General features: G+C 35.6%; 1 protein-coding gene across 1 annotated transcript in view; it reads right to left on the bottom strand.

Moving 5' to 3' along the window:
- The window catches only part of LOC136839591 (uncharacterized), a 261,759-nt gene that overhangs the window by 58,622 nt on the left and 190,522 nt on the right, over positions 1-12,615 (bottom strand).

Here is a 12,615-nt window from a genome sequence, read left to right as displayed (position 1 = left end):
TTGTACATTTGAAAAGTTTTTTTTTTTTTTTTTTTTTTTATCTTTTACATAAAGCTAATTCCCTTAACAGTGGAGGAAAAATGCTCTGACTTACTTGTGTGTCATTTTATCTGTATCCTACAAACCTCTTCTTTATTCTTGTCAGTGAAAGACTGCTTAGCAATATACTGAACTCATTAGTTTCTCCCACAGTTACGGCCTGCTTTTGGGCAAAGTCCCGCGCTGGCATAAGACTGGCTTAACCTAAACCAATTATAAATGTATGTATATTTAAATAATAATAATAATAATAATAACCTCAACGCATGTTTGTCCTTCTGTGATAACTAAAGATTAGTCTGAGGCAAGTGAATTCTTTCTTGAATAGAAGACACAAGAAAAAGCAGTTTGAAGGCAGGACGAAAGTTAATATTAATTAATATCACCTGAGCGTTAAACATTGTAAAGTTATCATTTCATCAGTTTCTACTGACCAATAAAAGCCAAATATACGGGCCAGTATACAAGGGCTGGCGTGGCATGTTGGTCCTTCAGCTGAAAAATGTTCATATGAATATTCTTTACGTTTTGAATGACCAAGTTGCTCACATTTCCATCCCGAATCCCTCTGACCGAAAAACCGAAAATGTTGTTGATACCATAAAAGTTCTCTCTATCGGTCATTTTCCATTGTTCATAAAAAAAAAAAACTATCAAATTTTGTGACCTTTTTATCTGAATTTCTGGTGACTCTAATAGGAATAATCATCAATGTTTGGCATTACTTGCATATTCCAGTAATATGGGATATGAAACATTTTTATGATTTATGTTTTCTATTAAGTTTTTTTTTTTAAATTTCATAACTGTTTGAAGAATTCAACCACTGAAACCCTTCAATTCGCCAAAATACTCCAGGTACAAAACAAAGAGGAAAATTATCAAACGAATGGCTGCCTGTGCATAAGATTTGCATGAAATTGGAAATATTTTTTGATATTATCGCTTTGAAACTCGCGTTTCACTGATGAAAGCTTTCAGTGAACACATGCAAATCGTTGCTGTTTTGCAGAAGCCTCTTGATTGCAACTTTTCTGTTTAAGGCTGAAAAAGCTATACAGTAACAACGGTAAATAACTTATGATCAAGAATAGCTGCTGTATTTACCTACTTTTTTTTTCATGTTTTACAGCAATATAAAAACTTTAAGACGAGTAAGAGAAGCAAGTACGTTTATAGTTAGGGCAACTAAGGTCTGATGCTACTTATCCCAACTTCACCTTATCTAACCGGAACCGGCCTAATCTGAGCAGCTTTACCTGGCAAAGTTTGAACTTTTACCTGGCAAAGTTTGAACTTTTGCCACTGAACCAGGTCGCGGTACTGCCACTAGCAAACGAAGTTTATTCGAAACCTGTAAATGTTAATTCATGACATTCTTCAAGAGCACTGCAGGCTCTGTCTTTGACCTTAAACGGAGTTTCATCTGCTATTTAAACCGCTTCTCCTTTCTCTGTGGATACACAACCAATTAACAGGCGTTTCTTTGCCTTTGCGCACGGTACATTAGCGCACAGTAGTACTGATGTCTCTCTTGGGCAGCAGTGTTTTTGCTTCATTATTTTCATACACAAACCATCGTCACTGAATCAACTTTTACAAGGCGAATGTGGCAGTAACTGTTGTCTTACTTTCCTCAGATGCAGCATACTGTTGATGGAAAACAGCTTAATGGTGTAAATAAAAGAAACAAAAAGAGCGGTAACAACTGAAATCAACCATATGAAAAACAAATCATACCGAGATTTTCGAGATCTTGCTCAAATATTCTCTCCTGCATTGTAACACCGGAAATGCAATAATATAATAATAATAATAATAAATAATAATAATAATAATAATAATAATAATAATAATAATAATAATAATAATAATAATGTGACACTACGTACATAAATACCTATAAAGTACTGTCAACGCCATCTCTTGGCAATACACCTCTCGTAACCGTTTAATAAATCCTCGCGCGAGAGACTAACGGGAAATGTAATAAAGTGAAGCTTCATTGCATTCGGGAGTTAGATGTGATCGTGATATTGCAAATTCCACAGCGAGAATTTGAACAAATCCATTTCCGAAGGCTGTTGCAAATCGGTCCTGTCGCGATCTCCTGCTGTCATGTGAAATGTCTGCTTAAATAGGTAGAGGTGTGGACGTGTTATACTGCTTCGTGTGTACTCTCATATGTAATAGGAAATTAATATTGATAACCATTTTGTATTCATCGTCATTTCGTTGCTTCAGCTCGTCAATAGGGGACACCGTGTGTCTTTTATACATTTATCCAGATATATAATTTCGTATCTACCACTGCCATTCGATAGTCTCCGCTCTACTAGTCACTGGTGTGTAACACATGGGCTGAAGTTATTGTTAGATGATAGTAAAAAATCAATAAGGCGCCGTCAGAGCTGCAAGGTCTGTTTTTTGTGCGTGTGTGTGTGTGCAATAACTGGGAAACAATAATATTTCATTGTCACACACGTAGACACATACAAACTCATACAGTATATACATGTGTATATATAAAAAGCCACAACCACATATAGACCAATATATAGTGTCACAAATCTATGCTGCTCTCATCTCTCTGTTTTCTTAACACAGGGATCAGATTGCAGTCCACTGGGGGATAGTGCCCAAGACCCGATGATATTGGAAAGCGAAGTTGTAGTATGTCGCAGTTTTGAGAGAAAGGTCAAAGCAGGTAAACGAATTAGCTTAATCATATGGACTTTATACCCTCGTTCCCAAGACCTATATCCCTGTGCTCTCCTTTTTTGCTGGTCTTAATTGGTTTTCAGGAATGTCGGCACACCTCCCCAAGGCAAGTCACTGCTTCCGTAGCTGGAAGGCATACAGCCGGACAAATATCCACGAATGAGCCGACGGAACTCAGTCCCGTCTCAGTCACCCTCTAGAACAGACCTTTGATCTGCCAGGTCCCGAATCTCGGGCAGTATCCCTTTGTCTCGGCACGTTGCCACACTGGTTTTGATGTCACAAGCGGCCTGGCTACAAGCAGCCCTCAGCTGTTAAAGGAAGACCTACTGGATATTTTGCAATAGTGCACTTTGGATTTGCTCAGTAAGCCTGAAATTAGCAATTGATGTACCAGTGACTCTTCATCTCACTAAATCTCTCAGTTTTTTCCTTAGAATTCGTCTTCCAAAGTAAAACCTTTTGTTGAATACTAGTATGTGTTCCCCATGTGAATTAAGTTTATTAATGAAATAACCATTTACTCAGTGACACAAGTGGGAGAATCTCTCAATTACGAAGCCTTACCTGGATCATTCTATTTCCAGTCACGTATTATATTGTTCAACCTCGCATTCCTGCCATCCCTCTTGCTTGGAAAACTCCTGCCTTATTGCGGCAGGCTATTCAACGTGCAACATTTCCATAAGTCAGTAATTGCAAAGGAGTCCCTAGAGGGGACCCAGATTCCTCTGTGCTATAGATTGTAGCAGTAATGTATCTATTGTAAGCAGAATCAGTATTTTGTGGTGCTGTTAAGTCTACCAGTAACTTTCTTTATTGAGAGCTAAATCAGTATTCCTTTGATTGAATTGCTCATGTTGTGTGCAATAAAGCAGTACCTTGTATTGATCAAAGGTTTCAATTGGCGACCTAGCATCATTCTTATATGTAATTTCGTATATTTCAAGTATTATCTGGCATTTACAGATGTCCACGACGAGTGCAAGACAAGGCTCATCCTAGTAATGATCTAATTAACGTAATTAATCGTGGATAACTGTAAAAATACACACACAAACACACACACATATATATATAGAGAGTATATATACTGTATATGTATACATATACTGAATATATATATATATATATATATATATATATATATATATATATATATATATATATATATATATATAATATATATACATACATATATATATATATATATATATATATATATATATATATATATATATATATATATATATATATATATATAATATATATACATACATACTCGTATACTCGTTTTCTAAATATTTTTATTTCTTTATCATTATAGAATTTTACAAAATTATCTTACCTCAGTTTTCTTTTAACTTATGGTCATTATTCCGTAGCGTTTCGGCTGGTTGAATAGTCCAGAAGACCACACCAGGCCTCTAATTCCCTCACCACGCTTGCAGTTGTGGCAAGGACCCGTGCTGTCATAAGACTAGCCTAATCTAAACCAACCAACCACCTGTAGGTCTCTTGACCTGTTCTATATCAGTACGTCCACCATAATAATAATAATAATAATAATAATAATAATAATAATAATAATAATATCTTCTGTTAAAAAGAATGGCAGCACCTGTGGAAATGGTTACATACAAGATCTCAGTTCTTCTTACTATTCACTTTTCTTCAAGGTTGATACCTGCCGAGGGCTGGCCGGTGTACACAAATCTGGAAAAAAGGGAAAGGCAATGGCTCTGAATATAGTGTATCGGAATAAAAGACTGAATTCAGAACGATTGCCTCTCCCTGTCATCCAGATTAAGTACATCGGCCAGCTCTTAGCAGATATCAGCCTTTATAAGAAGAGAATAGTAAGAATTGGAAAGATCTTGTACAAAATCAATTCCACTGATGCTGCTATTCTTCTTAACAGAACATGCTTAAAGGAGGGTCTACGCCTGTCAAATAATAGTAATAATACCAGCAGTTTTGTCATATTAGCATTTAAAATTATGTTTTATTTTTTAAACTGGGGTACATTCATTCAGAGCAGTTCTTTATACATTTATGGAAAATGGAAATTTTTATACCGAATTTGATGCAAACATTTATTACAACTGAAATTACAAATTTTACAGTATGTATGAATATATTTGACTAATTATATATGTGTATTATGATTTGTTGCATGTAATTCGCAGGTGTGTGTGTGAGAGAGATAGAAAGAGAGATGAATTATTTATTAAGTCACCCAACACCGCTCCCAACCGTGCTTCCCAAGTCTGATTTCCTGCGTGTAGGCATAATAATGATGTCGGGGAATCCTCAAGGCGAAGTTGAAATGCGCGATATATCATCAAAGGCTGTATTCCCCAAGATGACATAGCTCCGGCCAACACATTTTCGGGGCGAGCAGAAGAGCGGTTCTGGCGTCCAGGGAAATTGCTTGACTACAAATAACTTACGTAGATTGGTGAAGACAATTATGGTACTATTTACTGTGTCAGTAATGAATGCATTGTAATATAGCCTTATGAATGTATGCGTGTGTATGTACGACAGAGAGAGAGAGAGAGAGAGAGAGAGAGAGAGAGAGAGAGAAGAAGCTTGATTACCTGTGTAGTGATGGTTTAAGAAAAAACATTTTTTTTTTTACATCATTCATAAAAAAGAAATAGTTAAGTAGCGATATGATCGTGTGAGTGTGCGTGTTTGCATGAGAGAGAGAGAGAGAGAGATCTAATTAAGGGGTCAATAATTAAGCCAATGGGTCTGTCCCATTATTTTCCATCCTCATGCACTCAATTCATTTCCCATTCCTCTCTCACTCACTCCGCCTAAATATCAAACTCTCTCTATCCTCATTAATCTAAGCTAAAATGCTCTGCATAATTCAGATATAAATTTTTTTCACAATGCCCGCAACGTCTGTGAAATCAAGAAACAGTCTTTTATTAGTTATAAAAGCAGTAAATAACGTTATTTCTGGTTTTGACAACTTTTTAATTTGTCCCTGACTTTCCTCATCTTAAGGTTATTTATACCAATCTAGTCCTATGATACGTAACATGAACTCTATTCCTTATTAAACTGGAAAAGTAGCAGCAAAAGCAGTAACAGGAACAGCAGTAGGAGCTGACACTAAAAGACTACTTTTCCAAGAGATTCATTAATTGTTATGTTAAAGAGTAAAAAGTAGTAATTACCTCAAAACTAGTATGTGTGATTTTTGCCAAAAATAAAAGAAAATAGTGGAAATAGCAAAAAAATAACTCCTTAATAGTAAAAGTTAAAATAAAAAGAAGTTTTCCAGGACTGAGTCAACTAGAAATGATATGTAAGATACAAAGTTTGAAATCCTAAGTTATAAAATAAAGGTCGTCCAAGTGATATACATTAGTTGACATAAGTAGTTGACGTGCCCATGCAGTAAAATGAATGACGATTCACCTGTCTCCCTGTAGTTTGTATGGATAACCATTTTTGCGTGCAGCAATTTTTTGATGATGAAATCGTTGACATTCATGTTAATATTAAAATTCCTTGTTAGCATTTTCTATTTAGGCTTTGAAAGCCGTCATGTGGAATTTTTTGTTCGGATAAAACAAAACCAGAAATCAACACATTACCCCGAAATCTAATCAATTCCTCTCTCTCTCTCTCTCTCTGTCTCCCCCATCCATCTTACCGCATCTCTCTCTCTCTCTCTCCCTCAAGTTCCTTCTGTTAAAAATAAGATAACATGTAATAAGCACGTGCATGAGACAACAAAAGGATAGAAAAAGCATGCAATATTACGCTGAAGCGGAAACAGCTTGATACGAAAGTCTGCAAGATTGGATGGGGTGCTGGGTATTTCTGTGGACCCTTCCTTCAATCTTTATTTCGTTTTTTAGTTCTACATTTATTACATGCACAGCATGAACACGTAGTAAAGGGCTGACGAATGGGAGTAATGTTTAAAGGCAGAAACTGATGCTAAAAGCAGACCCGAGGGGAATGAACGAAACAAAATTGAAAATTGTTGACTTAACGTTAAAACCTTCGAAAACGAAAACATAACCGGTGTTAAATCTTGTCTTTTCTCATTGCTATGTATCATAATAATATGGACTGAAAATGATAATATACATGAAATGCTTTGAAGTATCACGGCGGATTTATCGAAAGTATGAGATTAATATCCCAGGAATTGGATAAAATAAATCGAGAAAATTTAGGTTTTGTCTCCCGTCTTTTTTTTTTTTTCTTGCACGTGAGAAATGTCCCGCTCAAGATACAATGCGTAAAATAATACGAACATTCTAATTATTTAAAATGAGATGGAATGAAACTGTGATAAGTCAAAGGTAGCGGCCAGTTTTGAGGAAGCTCTCTCCAATGTAAATCAAATCTCCGTTAGATTTTCTTCATAAAATAAGGTTTGTGGAGTCTAGTTCATTGTAGCTTCTAGCCAAGACTTGGTGGTTTAACTTGGAGCAATTTATGACCATGTTCTGAGATTGGTCAAATTAAATAAATTGCCAAATCACAGGTAATCGTTTTGTTCCGAATTTAGACAGCTCTTGCGATGGAATGGAATCAAATTTATGAAAGTCCCCATCCAATTTCTTGGTGGAAAGAGAGTTAGCTTTGATCTTAGACGTCAATAGTGCTTAACTATCTGCAGACTTCAGTTCCTGAAAGGGAACGACTTTCATTTTGTGACCCTAAGTACTGTCGGAATTTTTAAAAATGGATTCCTGTATCAGCTAATAATCAGGTTTATTTTTATTGGCTCAGAATTTCAAGTTTGGAAAGTGAACTTACTGCCTAAAGATCCACTACAATTTTATATTTAAGTGAACATTTGCACTGAAAACAAGTTACTCTTAATTGTAAAGGCAGTAAAAGTTTAATATGGATTTAAAGGTTTAAGTGTAATTAATTACGTAATAATGAAAGTATATAAATACATACATACATAAATATATATATATATATATATATATATATATATATATATATATATATATATATATATATATATATATATATATATATATATATATATACATCGCTGAAATGAGACGGGAAAAAGTTAACGGACAGAAATAGACACTAAGACCCTACTGTAATTAGCATAGCTGTCGTATTGGAGAGGAATTAGAGCTGCTTGGTTGCATATATACACTGAGTCTCTGAACACGTTTGATGGGAGCGAGTCACATTTCTATCTAGGTCATTCTGTTTGCAATCTTCTCCTGACCTACAAGAGCTCCACTAATATTTAGTTGAACGCGCTGCCCTTAGATGGCTCCCCCACCTCTCTCTTTCATTAAGAGAAACAGCTTCATTTTCTCATTCCTTTCTTCACTAGAAGGATTTCCGCGAGATGAATAGATTTGTAATTAGGGTCCCGTCTGAACGATTCTCATAATTTCGAAACCAGAGCTTCTCACATTCCCATTTTTTTTCCTTTCTTTTAATTACCATCAAAGGCTTTCATTTGCATTCGTTGAGTGGGAAATTATTAAATGGGACAAATCTGGTCGTCTTTTCACTTGGTGCCAATTGCTCCGAATATTTCTCGACGGGTTCTAAGAAAACAGTTTTCAGCTTGATGATAGATTTTCTCTTTCTAATCAGAGAGTTCGATGGCTTCATAATGTTATGTTTACGATAGTTGCATTTCTTCTTCGTTTTCATTACTTACAATGAGGGCACCTGATTTAATTTCAGCGTATTCCTAATGCTTCTTCAATACGGTTATTGACTGGCTCAGGAAAAAGGCGATTTCAAAAGGTTTTTTGTTAGCAGTTTTTTTTATATCTATCTGTCTATATATACATACATATGTATGTATATATATATAGCATGGAAAGCCAGATGTACTCTACACTTAATCTCTTTGAACATCATTGCTGCAGGGTGTGGGCGTAGCAATCTCACCGACTAAATAATTAAAAAAATTCTGGCACTACCCATCCATTGGGCAACAAAAGATTAGAGTAAAAGGGTGAATATACTGTATGTATATATATATATATATATATATATATATATATATATACATACATACATACATACATACATATACATATACATATATATTTATATATATGTATATATATATATATATATATATATATATATATATATATATATATATATATATATATATATATATATATATATATATATCTTAGAAATCAATAAGAAAGGAATAATATTCTGCATGAGGTGACTCCCGTTTCGACCGACTTAAAGTAACAATAATCGCTCTTTTTTTTTTTTCTCGGTAACTTTTCATGTCAGGAGTTCGAAACCATATTGTTTAGCAAGATAAATGAGAACCGTTCTCATCACCAAGTACCTGGAATCTGAGAAATAGATGACCTTCCAGTTCTTTGTTGCTGAAAGAAATTTTTATTTATTATTCATTGCACGTGGCACATTCAGATTTACTCTTCGTGAAATGAATAGCTAATTCTTACTAAAGGTCAGTGTCGTACGTCTGCCTAAATTCTTCTCCCTGTTGTCAATTTGTGGCATCTGAATGAATGAATCAATAATTTGGAGTTTTAAATCAAGGAGTTTGGTATTTCAACGCTGAATTACTCCGAATGTGTCTGTCATTTTCAGTTACGCATTAGATGATCATAGAAAGAAAACTAAAGAGATATCGATTATTTACTTATTTATGGATGGAATAAGTGGTTGCTGTTTCGGTATATATACATACAAACAAACAACCACACACACACACACACACACACACATACATATATATATATATATATATATATATATATATATATATATATATATATATATATATATATATGTATGTGTGTGTGCCTGTTGCACTAAACATATACATAAGTATTTGTATATTTATCTATTATGAAACAACGTAATATGTAGTAAAGTTAGGCAAGAAAGAGAGGCAAAGCCATTACTGCCTTGGAGCGGTTAAATTTGTAAGTTAGATAATTAGAATACAAAGATATGAATTCGTTGAGTTAGGTGAAGTGAGAATAATCTCCAGATCAATGGACAGGGATGGCAAAAACAGCACCTAGCCTTGATTCAGTTCCCGAGACACTGATCAAAGGAGAAGGATGCATAGACGAAAGATACATTTGCTTCCTAATTTCACTGATGAAAAAAAAAAAAAGACGCTTCGAGGAATTCCTAGCGCAATTATCCTTGAGAGTGATAATGACTTCAAGTTATCCACTTGAGAGAATCTAAAATTCACGCGCCGCCAGCGCTACGTGATGAGTCAAGTCGGAAAGTTGAAACTTTCCAGGCTAAGCTAAAAGGCACAATTCATGGCGTCTAAAAAGAGACAACTTACGAGGAAATTAATGGCAAGTTTTATGGAAGGAAGAAACTCTCAGGAAATCCTAAAGGACTAGCGTTCATCGCCCATAGCTTTCAGCAACTGGTAACTTTTTTGCCTATGCCTTTTCTGCCGTATACTGCTCTCTATCTTTCACCGCTGTCGTCAGTGGTATCCATTAGAGCATGACGACAAAATCGCTTTAAAAGGTTTGTTCCTGATGCTGACTACTGTTCTCACACACACACACCCACGTACAACATTGTACCGAGAAAATGTTTTAAAAGAACCCGAAAGCGCTTGGTAAATTCTTGTTTCATTTCATTCCTATGGTTTCTTCTTTATTTATTGTCACATGCTATGAAGTGACTTAAGAGCATATACATACATACATACATACATACATACATATATACATACATACATATATATATATATGTTTATATATATACAGTATATAAACGGACGCATGTATGTATGTTGGTATGTGTGTGTGTTCCAGCATAACTCTGAAATGCATTGAGCAATTTCAACTAAACTTGGTATATATATGACTTACAACCTGGAAAAGAATACTGTGGGGGTAAGACATCACAAGCACCAAAGGACACCAAAGGGGGTGGGGGTGGGAAGGGCTTCCCTGAAACGGGGCTGGTTCTGCCTGTAGACTTAGTAACTAAAAAAACTTTATGAATTTATCATACCTCATTTCCGTGTACATATGACCTACTATCTGGAAAACAATACCGTGGGGGTAAGGCATCACTGGCACCAAAGGGGGTGGGGGTGGGAAGGGAGTAACATGTAAAAATAACCAAAAACGACAGATATTAGTGTCTAATCCATAGTTTTCGAGGTCACTGAGATGAATAGTAACACTCTCAATGCCCTTTAAGTCCAAGTTCAGCCCCAATAAGAGTGGGGGATGAGAAGTGGTGAGACATAAAATGTAAAAAATCCTGGGCAATGTATTGAAGCAACTATCTTAAAAGGAAAGGGAGGAGTTTGAGAGGAGAGAGAGAGATTTGAGGGAGAAGAGAGAGAGAGAGAGAGAGAGAGAGAGAGAGAGAGAGAGAGAGAGAGAGAGAGAGAGAGAGAGAGAGTTTATTGGTTGTCATTTAGTTTTCCCAGATAGAACCAGGTTGGTCAGCTAGTATATATTTTTATATATATATGATATATATGATATATATATATATATATATATATATATATATATATATATATATATATATATATATATATATATATATATATAAACTGTCACGTGCATTTATTCATTGCAAGTGCATGGGCAGGCTCCATGATCTTCATTTTGAGAGAATAAGTACAGTTAATGTGTGTCGGTCACTAGAGCCTTAATGTCTTCCTATTATGCTTCCATTGTCCTCTCTTTTGTGTGCGTTGTCACTGATTCCTTTTCCAGTACACCTGCATCCGGAGCTGTCAACAAGACGCCAACCGGGAGCTGGAAATTTTAACGGTCATCACCCACCTTGGATAGAGGCTGAGAAGCAGGAAAAGCCAGCATATAAGGAGAGGTCGTGGGTCACTCATGAGAGGTCGCAGCCTACAGCCAGAGCAGACCTCCCTCCCTCTTTCCCACAAAGCGGTCTTTTGATGTGTTCCTCGGATCTGATCCACCACTGACCCCTTGTATTAAATTCAGAGCCTGGCTTCAACATCAAGACGTCTATCTCCAGGAAAGAGGTACAGTGAGAATTAGAATTGTTCGACACACATTATCGTTTACTATATTTCTTATTTGCTCTCATGTTCACTCCCTTGCAATCTCCTTCGGAGCATATGTGAAGCGGCGTAACTTCACTTCTGTAAAGTATCCCAGAAGTATTTCTCCAGTTTGCATTGCTGTTATTCTTTGAATGATTTCCCACTCAGCCTTCAGCATTCCCAAATTGAACGTGTTAACTGTTTTTGCAATCGAGTGACAGGGCACTCTATATTGCAGAATAGGTGATTGTGAAGCTGTATGTCAACTGGTAACCACGGTGCCCTTTCCCCCTCTTCCTACTGTGAGAAGATTCCTTCAAGATTTTACATCTGAAGATATATTTAATTAGCGTCCTCTGTCACAAGAGTCTGTTGAATATTAATCTAATTTTAGAGGTTCTTAAATCCAGTGAGATTATGTTATGTTAGGTTATGTTAACCTCGATCTAATCTTAGAGGTTCTTATATCCATTGTGATTATCCTTCCTGTAAGACCCTGTTTAATCTTAAAATATCCTAGAGAGTCTTATTTCTCAGATTGATCTGCTAGTGGCACTATTTGCTTTGTGAATTAACATAATTACAGTGCCACGGAGCTAGTGATTAAGCTCCTGTGTATATTTCTTTTGATTTGTGTAGTTATATCCTATTAAGTCAATCCTTGATTTTCCCTTAATCCCCATTGAAAGTATCATTTAAATTAGCTATAAACTTTTTTTTTTACAAGTGTATCCCCTAGTTAGATGCTGTTAGAACTTGAGTAAGAAATAAAATTCACGTTGCAATCACGTTGCAGGCACACTCGTAAA

Source organism: Macrobrachium rosenbergii, chromosome 6, assembly GCF_040412425.1.
Source record: "Macrobrachium rosenbergii isolate ZJJX-2024 chromosome 6, ASM4041242v1, whole genome shotgun sequence".
In the NCBI taxonomy this organism is placed as follows: Eukaryota; Metazoa; Arthropoda; class Malacostraca; order Decapoda; family Palaemonidae; genus Macrobrachium; species Macrobrachium rosenbergii.
Note: the sequence above shows the minus strand (reverse complement) of the source record. Positions and strands in the feature narration are given on the sequence as shown.